The following is a 19,848-nucleotide window of genomic DNA, read 5'->3' on the forward strand; positions in this document are numbered from 1 at the left end:
TTCCGTCACCATTGAGATCAATGGTGATGCAAATGGAAGATAAGGTTTCCGTTAGCCTTTCCGTTGAGTAGTTAACCCGGTGGAAACCTCCAACGGAACGCCTCAACGAAAGGGCAACGCTGATGTGAACAGGGCCTTAGGTCTTGTTCACACGGTGCTTAAGAAAAACGGAGTGTAAACGTGTCAAAAACGCTAGGGTTTTTGTAAAGCGCTTTTTAAAATACAGCCATTTTTTACAAATATTTCTTGCGTTGTTTGATGTGTTTTGTGCACGTTCAGGCGTGTTTTTGGCGCAATTTACGAGATGAAGAATTGACCTGACGCTTCTTTTTTTACACTACGCATTTTTTAAACATTTGTTTGTAAAAAAGAACGTGTCGTACGCTCTAACAATGCGCTTTCCATTGATGACAACGGGAAGCTTAAATCATGCTTTTTTGCGTAAAACTCGTCAAAAACTCGGTGAATACACGCCATGTGAACAGGGCCTAACACTGGAGCTAATAAGACAGGTAATGAGTATTCAGACGCTGCCGGACAATAGGCAGCCCGGCATATAATCCAGCGACACGGCTACATAGCGTGATGCAGCGGCAGGTCCTGTTACTGAATGGCCCTATTGACCCCTCCGCCATATAAGAAGACTTTAGGCCATTATGATGATGGTCTGGAAATCCTGGTAATATGTTATGTGACAAATAAAGTATCAAGCCTCATTAATAGCAAAATAATCTAATAGTCCAGCACGACCACGAACTAAAAGTCCAGCACATCGGTCTGTGGGTCACTGGCGGCCAATCAGCGATGAGGGATTTATATCATTGGTGACGCTGAGTAATAAAGGTTCCAGCATGGGTAATGCAGTAATATCAAACTTGGCTTCCTAAATACAGACCACTTAAACAAATATAGACTCTAGACCACACCCCCTATAAATAGACCACACCCCCTATAAATAGACCCCACAAATACAGACCTCAGAACAAGCCCCCTAAACAAATACAAACCTCAGACTGAAACCCCTAAACAAATACAAACCCCCAGACCAGACCCCTTAAATACTAACTGGAGACCCCCTAAATAAATACATACCCCAGTACAGACACTTCCGCCTGTTCTTATGGGATTCCGGACGTCTCCCCTTTTCCCAGACATTGCAGGAGAGTTGGCAAGTATGACTAATATACATTGTTGGTTTGAGACAAAGGTCTAATGGAGTACTTAGCACCACAAAGTTATGGCTCCCTTATCATTGGCCGCCGGCCAGGGACCCACCCACAAGGAGCCCATCCGAATAATCAAAGAACAATTGTTACCAAAGGTGGCTAGATGTAGCAGAGTCGGTAATGTTCTAATAGAAAGATGTTGGTGGGAGGCTGGGTTCTTCCAAATCCACAGAGGGGTGAACAAGGAGCAGATGTTAATGGTGTGAGTTATCCAAATCAAATTCAAGTTTCCCTGCCATGGAAGAAATCCAGGACCGGTGAGGTGACTACCATCATATAGTACAGGCAGGGAAGCAAATCCAGGACCGGTGAGGTGACTACCATCATATAGTACAGGCAGGGAAGCAAATCCAGGACCGGTGAGGTGACTACCATCATATAGTACAGGCAGGGAAGAAATCCAGGACCGGTGAGGTGACTACCATCACATAGTACAGGCAGGGAAGAAATCCAGGACCGGTGAGGTGACTACCATCATATAGTACAGGCAGGGAAGAAATCCAGGACCGGTGAGGTGACTACCATCATATAGTACAGGCAGGGAAGCAAATCCAGGACCGGTGAGGTGACTACCATCATATAGTACAGGCAGGGAAGAAATCCAGGACCGGTGAGGTGACTACCATCATATAGTACAGGCAGGGAAGAAATCCAGGACCGGTGAGGTGACTACCATCATATAGTACAGGCAGGCAAGCAAATCCAGGACCGGTGAGGTGACTACCATCATATAGTACAGGCAGGGAAGCAAACCCAGGACCGGTGAGGTGACTACCATCATATAGTACAGGCAGGGAAGCAACTCCAGGACCGGTGAGGTGACTACCATCATATAGTACAGGCAGGGAAGAAATCCAGGACCGGTGAGGTGACTACCATCATATAGTACAGGCAGGGAAGCAAACCCAGGACAGTCCACCCTGACTGGGGATTTCTCGCTGACCAGACAAGTGTTAATATAATGTATTCAGGTATATTTTTGCTGTTATCATTAATGTCTATGGATAAAACAAATCACAAAAACTCCAAAAAGGCCAAACCATTTATTCATACAACTGTACTAGAATATTATCATTTATTGTCACAGAGTGAAATCAGAACAGAAAATGTTGTCATCAGACTCTCTCCGTCCTGCAGCCTCAGGCTTTGGGCCTGTAATGTCAAACTTTTCAGCATCGATATTAACCCCTTGAGGACGCAGCCTGTTTTGGCCTTCTGGACGCAGGCGATTTTTTCAAATCTGACATGTGTTAGTTTATGTGGTAATAACTCCGGAATGCTTTTACCTATCCAAGCGATTCTGAGAATGTTTTCTCGTGACATATTGTACTTTACGTCATGGAAAAAATTTGCTCGATAAATTCAGTATTTATTTGTGAAAAACACCAAAATTTTGAGAAAATGTGCAAAAATTTGAATTTTTCTAAATTTGAATGTATCTGCTTGTAAAACAGATATTAATACCACACAATAGTGACTAGTTTACATTTTCCATATGTCTACTTTATGTTTGCATCATTTTTTTGAACGTCCTTTTATTTTTCTAGGACGTTACAAGGCTTATAAGTTTAGCAACAATTTCTCACAAGAAATTTCTAAAACCTGTTTTTCATTGACCAGTTCATTTCTGAAGTGGTTTTGAGGGCCTTCTATATTAGAAACTCCCCATAAATCACCCCATTTTAAAAACTGCACCCCTGAAAGTATTCAAAACCCCATCAAGAAAGTTTCTTAACCCTTTAGGCATTTCACAGGAATTAAAGCAATGTAGAGCTGTAATTTACAAATTAATTTTTTTTTGCAGAAATTCATTTGTAGTAAAAAAATTGTGTAACACGGAAGGTTTTACATGAGAAAAGCAACTCAATATTTATTGCCCAGATTCTGCAGTATTTAGAAATATTCCACCTGTGGCCCTAGTGTGGTAATGGACTGAAGCACCGGCCTCAGAAGCAAAAGGAGCACCTAGTGGATTTTGGGGCCTCCTTTTTATTACAATATATTTTAGGCACCATGTCAGGTTTGATGAGGACTTGTGGTGCCAAAACAGTGGAAACTCACAAAAAGTGACCCCATTTTGGAAACTACACCCCTCAAGGAATTTATCTAGCTGTATAGTGGGCATTTTAACCCCACAGCTTTTTTACTGAATTTATTGGAATTAGTCTGTGAAAATGAAAATCGACAAATGAATGGGCAGATGTTTGCCGACGCTTTCAAGCAGTATTTTCGGCCGTAATTCCAGGCATAAAACGCCTGAATTACGTCCATAAAAAGTGCATTTGAACATACCCTAACACTGCATTACCCAAAAAATCCCTTCAACCAATCCCTAATAACCTCCTTTGCCCCTCTTCCCCTTGAGAGATACCCATCCTCTTTTGCTGCAATGATCTCCCTAGACATCTCAAAAAGTAGACAAACCTTTCCTTTCCCCAACGCTTCCTGGCACAAGTGTGAGTAGATAGAGGTCAGCAAACATGTAGAAGTGTCCTGGCCCCAAACTTTCACCCTTCTTTCCACTAAAGGATTGGCTTTTAGTATTGTGCCTCCTTGTCTTTACCTTTTTCCCTCATCATGTTTGAACATTTTTTACAGCACCTTCAACAGCTTGCCCATCACCCCTTCTAACCTCAACATCAGACCACTCATAATCATCTGACAGATCAGAATCAGACTCAACAGTTGCTGTTATCTTCTTCCTACATTGCTTCACTTTTAGTCATATTGACATCTTGTCCTTCCGGTGGTCCCCATAGTGACTTGCCTTCTCTGCTGCTCTTTACGTCCAGACAAGTTGCTCCTGTAATTACAAACATCGTGCCAGCACCCTCCTTGTGTAGTAAACATTTTGGCCCCATGTTCGGATTATGAGTCCCTCCTGGGATCATGCTGCCCTCACCCACCCAGGAACGCTGTGCAAGGGCCCTGGCACTTGGCCTATCATCATCATGTGATAAACCCTAAAAAAAATTATATGCTGACACCATTGAGGATAGCTGCCTTGCTTCCACGATGCAAGGACACTTACTTTTAGCCACCACATCTAAACAGTCCATTACACCCCAAGTCCAGGTCCCTGTGCTGCATGTGTTTTGGGAGCTCTATAGGTGGCGATATCCTGGACCCTTCCACTGCTTTCCGCTTGAGTCCTGTAAATATAAAAACATTTTGCCAGTATCCATTGTCACCTATGCCTGCAGACCATATTGGGTAATGCAACTCACTCAAGTCCTTGTCTACTGCATCATATTGGTACGGCCGAGTCAAGTTTCACACAAAAATAGTAGTCCTAAATTAGGCCTATCAAACTTCCAGTCTGTGGCGCCGTGAGATCGAACGCATTAATGTGTCCGCTGCAAGGAACTGCAGCAACTGCCGGCACCGTAGTTCCCACGCTACCTCCCTGAAGCCCTTGTAGATACTTTTACCAGGTCCTAATTTTACCAGGTCCTAACTTTCACTATGCCTATTCCTACCAAGTATACAATGTTCCCCTCTACTACCCCTTTCTTGACATTTTGCCCTCTCGTCACTCTTTCAGTGTAGAGAGCTACTGGTGGGTACTGTATATAGTAACTAATGATGGACATACCTCATATAGATGAAATATGACTTCAGAGAGTCCCCCTGGCAGCAGGCAGCCGATCACAACAATTTCTGGAACAGAAAATGTAAATTGTGCAGATATTATGAGGTGCGCTTAGTATGGGCCATCATATCAACAAATATATGTTCAGCCTATTCACAACATTGGGGAATTTGTTCCCGCAGCCTCGCTTGTCATGTGTCTCTATAGGAACATTCTGGGTGACATCACATTATAGGATTTCTATAGGTTGTTATTTTCTATAATACTCACATATATACGGTGGATCTTCTAGCATGTCGGCTGTCACTGGGGCCGCATATTCACATGTCTTATATGTCTGTAATATACATAATGGGTTTACTGCATATACATAAAATAACCCCATATCTATAATGTATAATAATATATTTACTGTCACACGTGTCATTTCCTATCACAGGGCGAGTCCAATACCCCCTCTGCCACATAAATAACGCCAGCAGTATGACGGCACATGACAATTGGATGGCGCTGGTATAGATGTTGTGTGAGGGCCCTGGAGCTTATAGTTATTCTCCTATATAATCTTATCCTTAATAAAATACATCTAATTTATTTCTTGATTAGTCTTTTGGACTGGAGTAGAGAGTGTAGAAAATGGTAAATTACGTTTCTGGTTTCAGATACCAGAGAAATTATTCATTAAAGATTTTTTCTGACAGTTTTAAAACTTGAGTATAAGCCGCATATGTCTATAAATAACAGACAGTCACTACTCATCCTCCATATTCCCTGCGGCTCCTGCGCTGGTGGTTCTGATGTCTTTGGTTACTAGGCCACAGCGGTCATGTCAGTGTGGACGGCTGTCACTGCTGCAGCTATTATGTCACATCCAGGGCCGGCCTCAGGTTGATTGGTGTCCTGTGCTGTACCTTCTATGGACGCCCTCCCCCCTTATGATGTACTATGTAGTGGCCCATTAATATAATCATACAGCGCCCAATAACATCACCTAGTCATTAGGCTATGAAATCTATCTTTCTGTCTTTCCACAGGTTTGGGCACCAAGTGCTGGCTCGGGAGTGCCAGCTGTGGGGGCTCAGGACATCTATGGTGGTGGCGCCCCCTTCAGTATTGACCAGTAATGCGCCCTGTGCGATCGTGTAGAGATGCAGGAAATAAAATACACCGACCTTGGACTCTCCTACTGAATACGTCCGGCTGAATGTAGGACGTTGTGTGATGGTGAGGTGGAGGGCTCTGCTTATTCTGTGATCTGCCCTCCTGGGACGTGTGGTTCTCATCAGCTCTTATGAGGAATTAATACTAGGAGTAAGAAAGACAAAGTATTAGGAGAAATCCCAAACGATGGAAACATTTTCATGTAGAACAGAGACCAGTCCCCAACATTGTATTTTATAGCTTTAGGTATATTACATATTATCTCATTTTTATGCTTCTACAATGTGTCTCTTATCAGTGAGTTATTATAATGAACTATATTCTTATTACATCACAACAGTAACTATTATGGGGTTTCTGAGGGGGTTCATACAAATATTCACACAGACACTTTATTAGGAGTCCTGCCACCCCTCCCCCTACAATGCTGCAGATAAACGCTGTGGATGTCAGAGTGACAGGCGTCATGGACAGGTCCGCTCCCGGCCCCCCGCTTTTATTACTTGTAGTAATGATAACAGTAAGGTAAGCAGTGTCTCCCCTGACTGCTAGTAAAGTTTGGGGCACATGTCTGGGATACATGGCAGAAGTGCCCAGCGCTGAGACACCAAGTAGTAGAGATGACTCCTGATCCCTGTACCTTTCCTTCACCACGACATTACAATATACAATATTATATAATACAACCCCTCAGCAGTTACATGACGTGGAATCAGTGGCTATTACAAGATGTTTGCCCATTTGGCCTAAGTATTTAGCCGGTCAGGGGGCTTCTCCCATATGACTTTCTCACATAAATCAGGGGAGGACATACCATATGTGAGATCTGTGCAGTTACATTGGGGCCAAGCTATTTTTTTCTATTCTTCCATCTACCACCCCCTATTGTGCCCTTACCTGTCCCCCCTAGACTACAAGGCACCGCCAGTCATGTGGCCGTCTTCATATTACACATAGAAACCCATTACCTACACGATCCCTATCCCTATATACAGGGGCGTAACTAGGAAAGACTGGGCCCCATAGCAAACTTTTGACTGGGGCCCCCCCTCTGCTGGGTATCACACAACCCCCCCCCCCCTTGTAGATAGTGCCTCCCTATAGATTCCACCACACAGCGCCCCCCTATAGATAGCACCATACACAGCCCCTGCAGATAACGCCATACAGCCCCCCTGTAGATAACGCCATACAGACTCCCTTTGTAGATAACGCCATACAGCCCCCCTGTAGATAACGCCATACAGCCCCCCTGTAGATAACGCCATACAGCCCCCCCTGTAGATAACGCTATATAGCCCCCCCCCCCAAAAAAAAACGTCCTATAGTTTGTCCTACAAAAGACATGCATCCCCTATCCACAGGATAGGGGATACATGTGTGATCACTGGCAGCGATAAGGAGAACGGGGGACCGAAAGTCCCCCGAAGTTCTCCATGACTAACCTCGGACTTCCGGCGTCTGCGCAGTTCAATAAAAATGAAAGGAGCGCTGGTCACGCATGAGCACAAGCGCGACCGGCGCTCCATTCATTTCTACGGAGCTGCCGACACAGACCCCGGAAGTCCGAGGTTTGTCATGGAGAACTTAGGGGGGACTTTCGGTCCCCCGTTCTCCTCATCGCTGCCAGCGATCACACATGTATCCCCTATCCTGTGGATAGGGGATACATGTCTTATGTAGGAACAACCCCTTCAGTGGCGTCGCGCTGTAGCAGCCATAGCGGCTGCTAGCGGAGCCTGCGGCCATGGGAGGGGGCCGTGCCGGCGGGTGGCACGGGCCCCCTCATGCTGCAGGCCCTGTAGAAGTCGCTACGGCTGCTATAGCGGTAGTTACGCCACTGCGTATAAGTTTGTACGGCGTAAAACTACAGCTCCCAGCATGGCCGGAACAATGGTAAGGATATGCTGGGAGATGCACAAAAAAAATCCTATCACCATCATCTCGCTGCAGATCATACAGTGACTACAATACTGATTAGAGGCAGAATAAACATTTACATTAAGTGACTCACCGGTGACGTCTCAGATTCTAGTTCTTTTCTTCTCCCTCCGGTTCAGACATCTATGATGGATTTCTCCCGGCCATGACCCATTTCTGCAGTTTTCCGTTTAGATGTCTTCAGCTTCTCACTTTTAAAACATTTCTGCACCTATAAAACGAAGTTAAAATTCTCAACACATCTAAATATAACTGTCACAAATACACAACATGTCCCCTGTAGATAGTGAGCTACATAGAAGCCCCTGTAGATAGTGCCCACATATGGACTCCAGAGCTGCAAGGCAATAGTGCTAACCACTGAGCCACCGTGCTGCCCTACATATAGCTTCCCCTATAGTTAGTGCTCCACGTATAGCCCACCTCTGTATATAGTGTCTCACATATAGCTCCCCCTGTATATAGTGTCCCACATATAGCCCACCCCTGTAGACTGTGCACTACATATAGCCACCCTGTTGCTAGTGCCCCACAGGTAACCCACCCCTGTATATAGTGTCCCACATATAGACCCCCCTGTATATAGTGGCCCACATATAGACCCCCCTGTATATAGTGGCCCACATATGGACCCCCTGTATATAGTGGCCCACATATAGAGCCCCCTGTATATAATGGCCCACATATAGAGCCCCCTGTATATAGTGGCCCACACCCCCACATATAGACCCCCCTGTATACAAGGCCGCCATCAGGAATTTCAGGGCCCCCTACAGCTAAATTTTCTGGGCCCCCCTACCGTGGCACCGCCTGTTAATGGTACTCCGTCCAGCACTATATCATGGTACCCAGGGCCGCCATCAGGGGGGGTATTAGGGGTACTGATGTGAGAGGCCCGGCCAAACCTAATTGAAAGGGGGGCCCGGCAAACTGCCGCGACTTGCCTTTGGTAGAAAAAAAACAGGCCCCTGCAATGGGGCCCGTTTATTTCACCAAAAGAATGTCATGAGCTGCGGGCCCCCCTTTCAATTAGGTTTGGCCAGGCCTCTCACATCAGTACCCATAATACCCCCCCTGATGGCGGCCCTGGGTAGCATGGGGGCCGTCAAACACCGCCGCCCGTGCGACCGATCGCGCGCACCCGCAAACTCCCGCGCATGCGCACCGGCGACCGCCTGGAACCGCGCACCGAATTTTGAGGCAGATTTTGACCTGCCCACACTATCTTGCCGCGTTTTTTGCCTGTGGCGATTGAGGACAGCAGACAGAAAACGCAGCGAAAAATGCATTTTCTGCCTCCCATTGATTTCGATGGGAGGTCAGAGGCAGAACCGCCGCAACAAAGGACGTGCTGCTTTTTCTTTTTGCCGCGACTGGCTCCCATTGATTTCAGATTAAATCAATGGGAGGCGGTTTTGGAAGTTGTTTGGTGCTGATTCTGACGCAGTGTCCGAGTCAATATCAAGGGCCAAAAACTCTGTGAACTGGGCCTTATTTTGAGGGCTTATTCAGACGATCGTGTAATACGTCCGTGCAACGCGCGTGATTTTCACGGGCCTCGCACGGACCTGTTACTCTATGGGGCCGTGCAGACTGTCAGTGATTTTCACGCAGCGTGTGTCCGTGTGTCCGCTGCGTAAAACTCACGACATGTCCGATATTTGGGCATTGTTCGCGCATCACGCACCCATTGAAGTCAATGGGTGCGTGAAAATCCCGCCCAGCACTTCCGCAGCAGTATAAACTATGAATGAAATTAGAAAAGCACCACGTGCTACAAACATACAAACAGAGTGTCATAATGATGGCGGCTGCGCAAAAATCACGCAGCCGCGCATCATACGCTGCTGACACACGGAGCTGTTATGGACCTTTTGCAAGCGCAAAACGCCACGTTTTTTGCGCGTGCAAAAAGCACACGCTTGTGTGAATCCGGCCTTAGGGTAGGAACACACTAGGCATGAACGCTGCGGATTTTATGCAACACATTTTATTGTGGAAAATCCGCAGCGTATTACAGTCGCAGCCGAGTGGGTGAGATATGAACAAATCTCATTCACACGCTGCAAAAATAATGGACCTGCAGTGTGGCTTTTGGCTTTTTAAGCCGCAGCGATTCAATGTATTCTGTGGAATCGCTGCTCCTCTGTTGCGGAAATGCTGCGGTTCTGCCGCAAAAATCACACATGAGAAAAAAAAAAGGTACTTTTTTAAATTGATAAAGTTTAGACTTGCCCCGGCCGTAGTCCTGGTGACGCGATCCTCTATTCTTAGCGCAGCCCCGCCTCCTGTCATGACGTTTCATCCCATGTGACCGCTGCAGCAGTCACATGGTCTACAGCGTCATCCCAGGAGGCGGGGCTACGTTCAGAAGAGAGAGATGCGTCACCTAAACTACAGCCGGGGTAAGTCTAAACTTTTTTTTCCCTGCAGGATTCCCACAGCGGACAAGCCTCACCAAACCTGCGCCACTATTTGGTGCGGTTTTGCTGGCAGAATTCCCTGCGGCTACCGGGGCGGATAAGCTGTGTAGTTTTACTCAGCATATCTGCCTAGTGTGTCCCTTATGATGTCGCTCCTGGAGCTGCTGCCGGTCTCTAAATAGGCAGTTGGTCCAGTAGAATTTGGAATTATTTTTTTTTGTGAACCAGCTTAAAAAAAATACAAAACTTTTGTGTTAGGGCCTGTTCACATCACCGTTCGCTTCCGCTCCGGGGTTCCGTCTGAGGTTTCTGTCGGGTGAACCCCGCAACGGAAAGTGAAAGTGATAGCACAGCTTCCGTTTCCATCACCATTAGCGCAGTCGACTGCGCTATTGATTCCGTCCGAAAACCAGCCGGAATGGTGACGAACGGAAACCATTAGCGATATTTCCGTCACCATTGAGATTAATGGTGACTGAAACGGAAGCTGTGCTGTCACTTTCACTTTCCGTTGCGGGGTTCACCCGACGGAAACCTCAGACGGAACCCCGGAACGGAAGCGAACGGTGATGTGAACAGGCCCGAACACAAAAGTTTTGTATTTTTTTAAGCTGGTTCACAAAAGAAAATAATTCCAAATTCTACTGGACCAACTGCCTATTTAGAGAGCGGCAGCAGTTCCAGGAGCGACATCATAAGGGACACACTAGGCGGATATGCTGAGTAAAACGACACAGCTTATCCGCCCCGGTAGCCGCAGGGAATTCTGCCAGCAAAACCGCACCAAATAGTGGCGCAGGTTTGGTGAGGCGTGTCCGCTGCGGGAATCCTGCAGGGAAAAAAAGTTTAGACTTGCCCCGGCCGTAGTTTAGGTGACGCATCTCTCTCTTCTGAACGTAGCCACGCCTCCTGGGATGACGCTGTAGACCATGTGACCGCTGCAGCAGTCACATGGGATGAAACGTCATGACAGGAGGCGGGGCTGCGCTAAGAATAGAGGATCGCGTCACCAGGACTACGGCCGGGGCAAGTCTAAACTTTATCAATTTAAAAAAGTACCTTTTTTTTTTCTCATGTGTGATTTTTGCGGCAGAACCGCAGCATTTCCGCAACAGAGGAGCAGCGATTCCACAGAATACATTGAATCGCTGCGGCTTAAAAAGCCAAAAGCCACACTGCAGGTCCATTATTTTTGCAGCGTGTGGATGAGATTTGTTCATATCTCATCCACTCTGCTGCGACTGTAATACGCTGCGGATTTTCCACAATAAAATGTGTTGCATAAAATCCGCAGCGTTCATGCCTAGTGTGTTCCTACCCTAAGGCCGGATTCACACAAGCGTGTGCTTTTTGCATGCGCAAAAAACGTGGCGTTTTGCGCATGCAAAAGGTCCATAACAGCTCCGTGTGTCAGCAGCGTATGATGCGCGGTTGCGTGATTTTCGCGCAGCCGCCATCATTATGACACTCTGTTTGTATGTTTGTAGCACGTGGTGCTTTTCTGTTTTCATTCATAGTTTATACTGCTGTGGAAGTGCTGGGCGGGATTTTCACGCACCCATTGACTTCAATGGGTGCGTGATGCGCGAACAATGCACAAATATCGGACATGTCGTGAGTTTTACGCAGCGGACACACGGACACATGCTGCATGAAAATCACTGACAGTCTGAACGGCCCCATAAAGTAACATAGGTCCGTGCGAGGCGCGTGAAAATCACTGACAGTCTGCACGGCCCCATAGACTAACATAGGTCCGTGCGAGGCGCGTGAAAATCACGCTCGTTGCACGGATGTATTACACGTTCGTCTGAATAAGCCCTAACAATAAGGCCCAGTTCACAGAGTTTTTGGGCCTTGATATTGACTCGGACACTGCGTCAGAATCAGCACCAAAAAACTTCCAAAACCGCCTCCCATTGATTTAATCTGAAATGAATGGGAGCCAGTCGCGGAAAAAAGAAAAAGCAGCACGTCCTTTCTTGCCGCGGTTCCGCCTCTGACCTCCCATCGAAATCAATGGGAGGCAGAAAATGCATTTTTCGCTGCGTTTTTTGCCTGCTGTCCTCAATCGCCGCGGGCAAAAAACGCAGCAAAAAAACGCGGCAAGATAGTGTGGGCAGGTCAAAATCTGCCTCAAAATTCTTTAAGGAATTTTGAGGCAGATTTTTTTTTGCCTGCAAAATACTGTGTGAACAGGGCCATACATAAACAGCACTTTGAGATAATTTACTCACTGTGTCAGAAGAGCTGCTCCCACTCTAGTCCTCTTCCGGCGATGTCTTCCAGGCGAGGTCTTCGGGTTAGACGTCCAGTCCTTCACCTCCAGCCAGGCTCCAGGTAAGTTTTGTCCATGTGTGTCCGCGGGCGGTCTCCAGTGCGGGCGTTCGTGGGTGCGCGCTCGGGAGTTTCCTTGGGCGCGCGCTCGGGAGTTTCCTTGGGCGAGCGATCGGGTGCGCGCGCGCGGGCGGACGGTTTGACGGCCCCCCATGACGAGGGGAGGGGGCCCGCAGCAGCAGCAGCAGCTCACGACATTCTTTTAGTGAAAAAAACGGGCCCCATTGCAGGGGCCCGTTTTTTCCTACCAAAAGAATGTCGCGGCAGTTGCCGGGCCCCCCTTTCAATTAGGTTTGGCCGGGCCCCTCACACCACTACCCCTAATACCCCCCTGATGGCGGCCCTGCCTGTATATAATGGCCCACATATAGAGCCCCCTGTATATAATGGCCCACACCCCCACATATAGACCCCCCCTGTAGCTACTGCCCCACATATAGACCCCCTATATATAATAGCCCACATAAAGATGACCCCCCCCCCATAGATAATGCCATTCACATTTTTATGAGGGGAAAAAAAACAAAAACTTGACATACTCACATTCTCCGGTTCCCACGCTGTTCACTGGCGATGCAGACATGCTCTCTTCTGAGCATGTCTGCAGGAGTTGAACGAGCGTCCTCCAATGACGCTGATTGGCGGGGCAGAATGACTTGCCCCGCCAATCAGCACCTTCCAAGCATGGAAGCGGCGCGATGATGTCATCGCGCCGCTAGCCAATCAGTGTCATTGTAAGGCACTGGATGGTCAGGCACGGAACATGCCCGGCCATTCATGTATTTGGCTGCCGCTAGCACTGGGGCCCCCTCCGGTGCTAGCGACACCTACAGGCATGAGATGGCCTGTGTAAGGCTCGGCGTCGCGGGCCCCACAGTAGCGACGCTACCGCTGTAGTAGCCATAACGGCTGCTAGCGGCGCCACCGGGCCCCCTCAAGCCCCGGGCCCCGTAGCAGCCGCTACTGCTGCTACCGCGGTAGTTACGCCACTGCCTATATATAGTAACTAATGATGGACATACCTCATATAGATGAAATATGACTTCAGAGAGTCCCCCTGGCAGCAGGCAGCCGATCACAAGGTATTCTGGAATGAAAATGTAAATTGTGCAGATATTGTGAGGTGAGCTTAGTATGGGCCATCATATCAACAAATATATGTTCAGCCTATTCACAACATTGGGGAATTTGTTCCCGCAGCCTCGCTTGTCATGTGTCTCTATAGGAACATTCTGGATGACATCACATTATAGGATTTCTATAGGTTGTTATTTTCTATAATACTTACATATATACGGTGGATCTTCTAGCATGTCGGCTGTCACTGGGGCCGCATATTCACATGTCTTATATGTCTGTAATATACATAATGGCTTTACTGCATATACATAAAATAACCCCATATCTATAATGTATAATAATATATTTACTGTCACACGTGTCATTTCCTATCACAGGGCGAGTCAGACATTGAACACATTTTGTAATGTAACGTAGACCCAGGGAACATAACTATAGGGGTGAAGAGGTTGTAGTCACACACAGGCCCTGGTGTCCATGACTGGCATAAGGGGGTCACAACCTGAACAAATCCCCAATGCCGCCATCACCTGGAGGAATCCTGACACATGTAATGAATATTCTGGGCATGCACCGGGTTATCTGACAATATATAAGTTTAGGTGGCAGCTTAGTCTGGATGCCATAGTTCACCACACCGGGTTTCCAGGCTCTTGGTCTCTGATCCTAATATATTACAGGTTTGTAGCTTGTCAGTAATAAGCGGTCACTACATTTTGTGAGGGACATTTTTTTCTATTCTTCCATCTACCACCCCCAGCATTGAAGCGAGGAATATTAGGAAGAACAACCTTGTTTTCTGAGGGACAATGTGAGAAAACTGAAATTGGGCTCTTGGAGAGAATCTCCATTATTGCTATAAACAGCCAGTAAATATGTGATATAACGTGTGTAGAGGTAAAGAAATATTCGGCACTTACCTTGGACTCTCCTACTTTATATGCTGGGCAGTAGTTGGGCGCTCTCCTTATTTTTTGAGCCGCCCTCCTACACCTGGACCTGAGACCATCACAGAGATCTTCATTGGGCTGTTACTTTTTTATTACTCCTGGAAATGTAAGAAGAAATTGACAGCTGGGTGATGCTATTCCCTTTTCTCAATGGCCATGGTCTGATACTATACAATGAGTGCTGACAGATTCATAATGTTTAGGGACACGTCCTATAGACAAGAGATATTGTATGCCCCATATGTAAACATTTCCAGGAGGAATTATAGAGGAATGGCAATATGCAGAGTGCTAAGAAGAGATGCTCCAATATTATAATTTTATGGGAAATACAATGATTTACTTATAATAGGAACAGACAAGTCCAGAACATATGACCAGTATTATATACATAGAAGAGATAATACATCCTCCCTGGGATTGGAGGTTAATTGTAATTAAATATTATAATATAAGATTACACTTCATGGGAAATACAATTTGTCAGATATAGATTTAGGCAGCAGTGGATTTGGGGTCACTATATAGCAGGTAATGGAGTTGGTCCTCTCCTCTTTGCGGCTGGGTGGTGACAACCTGCGCAGGACTCCGCTCTCCAGAGGAACTACATTGGCAGCAGAAAAGCGGTGGAGAATTGTCCCAAAGGTCATGGGAAGGGAATGGAGAGGTAAACAAACATCACACCCGTCTGTCCTCAGTAGCTACATTGTGGCCCCATAATGGAGGGCCCGGTTTGATCTTCGCTATGAGGACCCCTGTCTTCTATGTCCGGCTCTATATCCAGGAGTAAGATTATGTGACTAGTGAACTTCTTGGTGTCAGTAGAATAAGAGTGTTGATGATAACTATGACGGCCGCCACGTGTCAGGGATCTATCTGCCTATGTGACATGGAGGAATGGCTTCAGTCATACACAACAGTGACGTCTGTTTTCTGACCTGATAATTTGGGACATGTGTGACTAATATGCAGGAAAGGTAAATTACAGGAAAGAGAGATCAATACCTGAGCGCTGTATTCAGGACACTGTCCCGCCAGGAACAGATATGGGACTAATCAAGGGATCTGTTTAGACAAGATCTAAGAAAAAAATACAAAACCTCTGATACAGAATAGATACAAGAATAGTTGTCATGTTACCAGAAGTTACACAAGAAAAACAGAGGAAAAGGATCCAGCGCTGAGACCATATGAGTCTATAAAAAATGGAAACTTCTTCCAAGTTTTATTGGACAAACGAAGTTAAAAATAGGATAGTCCGTGTATCTTTGGTATCCGTGGTTCATTGGGATGAATAAGCAGGTGCCTACGCGTTTCAGACGCGCTCTGCGTCCTTAATCATGGCTTTCCGTGAGAACTCTGTCAAAGGGCAATGGATTTTATATCCGGTCAAGCAGGTGAATTTGATTGCGGTCCACACAGATTACTTTGCTGGAACGCTTCGCCATTATTTAGTTCTGACGGCTGATCTGATAGATATGAAGTCCAGGAATCGGGAGCGGCTAATTCAGGTATAGTATTTCTTGTCTTCATTTTGTTTTGAATTTACAAGTACTTTAGATTGTGCCGCAGCCTTTAATTGTTGGTTCATGAAGGTGACATGAATATGGCCAGAGTTCAATTGACTAATAGACGGATTGGGTTCAAATACATATATGTGAGAAAAGTGTTAGATAAAAACGTGTTGCGTTGTTGCTGGAAATATCAAAAATGTTTAAGATGTTAGTAGGATGTGTTTTGTATATATTGTTTTTTAATTATTTTTGGTATTATTAGTTGGTTTATTTGTTTACTTCTTAACTGGGGAATGTCCTGAACACGTATTATGGTTCATGTCATTTTGAAGATGTTATACCCCTATTGTATATTTTATTGTTTTTTATTTTGCTTTGATGGGGTGTTTCTTCCTGGTAATATTTCTATGGATTTTGATATTAACACAACTTGTCGTTTTCTACTTGAATGATGAGAATTTAATGACAAACACGTTTGTTTGGCGTTATATCATTACGTTTTTCTAATTCTATCATGTGTTCTGGCGGCCAATCATATTGCTATTTACTTAAATATTTATGTTTTGTTGATTCCCGTTAATTGCCTTGAATTGGTTCATTTAGCTATTGCCATTGATTTGGAAGATAGGACTTGGATGATATTGTTTGCATTCAATTATTCTCAACTTGTTATATATTTTGATCGATACAGGAAAAACGTTGGCTCCTTATTCCTTTTAGGGATCATTATGCACCCATATTTATTGTCTGGAAGTCTGATGTGTTTTTCTTGTGCACGTTCGTGCATATAATAGCGATCTCTCATTTTAGGACATTGTAATGTATTGGTTTATGTACTAATGGTATTGAACTTGTATAATAGGAATTTAATGATAAACTCATTTGTTGTAATGATAATAATTTTATCGGCATACATTGCGTATGTGTATTATATATTTATGATGCTCGAATTATAAAATTAATTTATTAATGTATTTTTAGTTATTTGTGTTAGTAATGTTTTGGGGGGAAAGATAATGCAGTTATGTGTTTATTCCCGTTGGTAAGCTTGAATTCGTTATTTTAGTTCCTTGCATTATCTAGACAGCGATGCTAGAATGATTAGTTTGAATTAACTGTTATCACTTTCTTGTGTATTATAGTCAAAAATTCCAAAAATCAATAATGGAACATCAATTCCTTCCTCTTTTGTAACCTAAAAATCCAATATGCCTCTCTTGTACGTGTCTTATGTATAATATCTCCCCCTCTTTTTGGAGTATGAATTTTTTCAATGACATAGCATTTGAAATAGTTGGTCAATCTGTTGTGTTGATGGATAAAATGTTTAGCGACATTTGAGATGTTGACAATATTCGGATTACGTATGTATCCTAGATGTTCTAGCATTCTTGTTTTAAATTTACGGTTGGTGCATCCTATGTATTTGAGGTTACACTGGGTGCATTCAATAATGTAGATTACTGATTCTGTATTGCAGTTGGTGTAATTATTAATGGTGAAGACGTTTGTATTATTTGTATCGTGGAACACTTTTTTTGGAAGTGCAAAGAGGCAGACTTTACATGGGTTGTTCCCACATTTGTAAAAGCCTTTCTGTTCCAGCCAGGTGGTTTTAGTTATTTTAGAATTGAAGAAGGATGGTGAAAGGAAGCTACCTAGAGACGGTGCTTTCCGGGCTACAATTCTACACCCGTCTTTGAGGATGTCTTCCAAACTGTCATCTTCCATCAGCATGAGTAAACGTGATCTTTTTTATATCGTTGTACTGATTGTTTTGTTGCAGGACCAGAGTTGGTTTGTTTGAATCCGATGCTGTGTGTAGGTTTTCTTTAAACAGTAGGATGTCTCTAGATTTTTTATGAATTACATCTTGCACCTTTTTCAAGGACCAATTGGGATATCCTCTACTGTGTAATCTTGTATGAATTTGTTTTTGTTCCACTTCGTAGTAGACTTCTGAACTGCAATTACGTTTTGCTCGGCTCATTTCTCCGATTGGGGTGGATTGGATTGTGTGCTTGGGGTGGTTGCTTGATGCATGTAGTATGGTATTTCCACTCAGAGGTTTTCGGAAGGTTTTAGTGCAGATTCGAGTTCCTGCTTTTCCCATCAACTCGAGATCCAAAAATGTGATGTTGTCTTTGTTCCATGTGTGGGTGAATCCAAGATTTGATGTATTTGAAGTTAGGAAAGTTATGAAGTGTGGGATGTCTGAGGTGTCCCCTTCCCAAATAAATAGGAGGTCGTCTATGTACCTTCCATACCAGTTGATATTACCTGCAAAAGGATTGTTTATTGAAAAAATTGATGTTTCTTCCCACCACGCCATCACTAAGTTAGCTAGGGAGGGGGAAATTTGGCTCCCATGGAGACGCCTTTCATTTGTAAATAAAAATTGCTGTCAAATAGAAAAAAATTGTGTGACATTAGAAACATCACTGCCTCCAGGATAAATGCCTGTAACTTCTCAGCATAGGTGCTATGTATGGACAAATGATGTTTTAGTGCTAACAGTGCTATATGGTGGGGGATCCTGGTGTATATTTTAACCCAATCTGTTTATTAGTCAATTGAACTCTGGCCATATTCATGTCACCTTCATGAACCAACAATTAAAGGCTGCGGCACAATCTAAAGTACTTGTAAATTCCAAACAAAATGAAGACAAGAAATACTATACCTGAATTAGCCGCTCCCGATTCCTGGACTTCATATCTATCAGATCAGCCGTCAGAACTAAATAATAGCGAAGCGTTCCAGCAAAGTAATCTGTGTGGACCGCAATCAAATTCACCTGCTTGACCGGATATAAAATCCATTGACATTTGACAGAGTTCTCACGGAAAGCCATGATTAAGGATGCAGACCGCGTCTGAAACGCGTAGGCACCTGCTTATTTATCCCAATGAACCACGGATACCAAAGATACACGGACTATCCTATTTTTAACTTCGTTTGTCCAATAAAACTTGGAAGAAGTTTCCATTTTTAATAGACTCATATGGTCTCAGCGCTGGATCCTTTTCCTCTGTTTTTCTTGTCTATCCAGTACGTGTGCCGACACGAGGACCCGAGCGCTACAGGCAAGGCAAATTACCTGCACAGGTGAGCTGGTGGACTCCTCCCATTTTCTCTACTACCAGAAGTTACACTTATAAACGTATACATTACACATATACACTATTTAACAATGGAGTCTATAGATGACCAACACATGACATATATCAGAGGCGTCCGTCACCGCCATCCAGTAAGAAACGTGTACAGTATGTTAAATGTATACAATTCTATTAACACGGGAATATATGTGTGACGGAGACTGATGGACGGCATATGTCGGGGGTATACTTTGTGTAACATCTCGCGTCATACATCTCAGGATATGTCAGATTTAGGCTGGATTCACACGAGCATGTTCGGTCCATAAAGGACGGAAAGTATTTCGGCCGCAAGTCCTGGACCGAACACACTGCAGGGAGCCGGGCTCCTAGCATCATAGTTATGTACGACACTAGGAGTCCCTGCCTCGCTGCGGGACAACTGTCTCGTACTGTAATCATGTTTTCAGTACGGGACAGTAGTTCCACGGAGAGGCAGGGACTCCTAGCATCGTACATAACT

At 44.9% G+C, this 19,848-nt stretch overlaps 1 long non-coding RNA gene across 2 annotated transcripts; it reads right to left on the bottom strand.

The window, feature by feature from the left end:
* Nucleotides 1–2,287: 2,287 nt before the first annotated feature.
* LOC142718712 (uncharacterized) lies at nt 2,288–15,748 on the bottom strand. Of its 2 annotated transcripts, XR_012872574.1 has the most exons (10): nt 15,716–15,748; nt 14,681–14,808; nt 13,969–14,035; nt 13,703–13,767; nt 7,994–8,131; nt 5,991–6,123; nt 5,089–5,155; nt 4,822–4,886; nt 4,258–4,378; nt 2,288–4,029 (listed from the first exon to the last, which is right to left on the bottom strand). It is a non-coding gene; the product is annotated as an uncharacterized LOC142718712 (long non-coding RNA). The 2 variants fall into 2 exon arrangements; XR_012872569.1 differs by having other exon boundaries at nt 4,258–4,886.
* Nucleotides 15,749–19,848: the final 4,100 nt, after the last annotated feature.

Source organism: Rhinoderma darwinii, chromosome 1 (assembly GCF_050947455.1).
Source record: "Rhinoderma darwinii isolate aRhiDar2 chromosome 1, aRhiDar2.hap1, whole genome shotgun sequence".
NCBI lineage: Eukaryota > Metazoa > Chordata > Amphibia > Anura > Rhinodermatidae > Rhinoderma > Rhinoderma darwinii.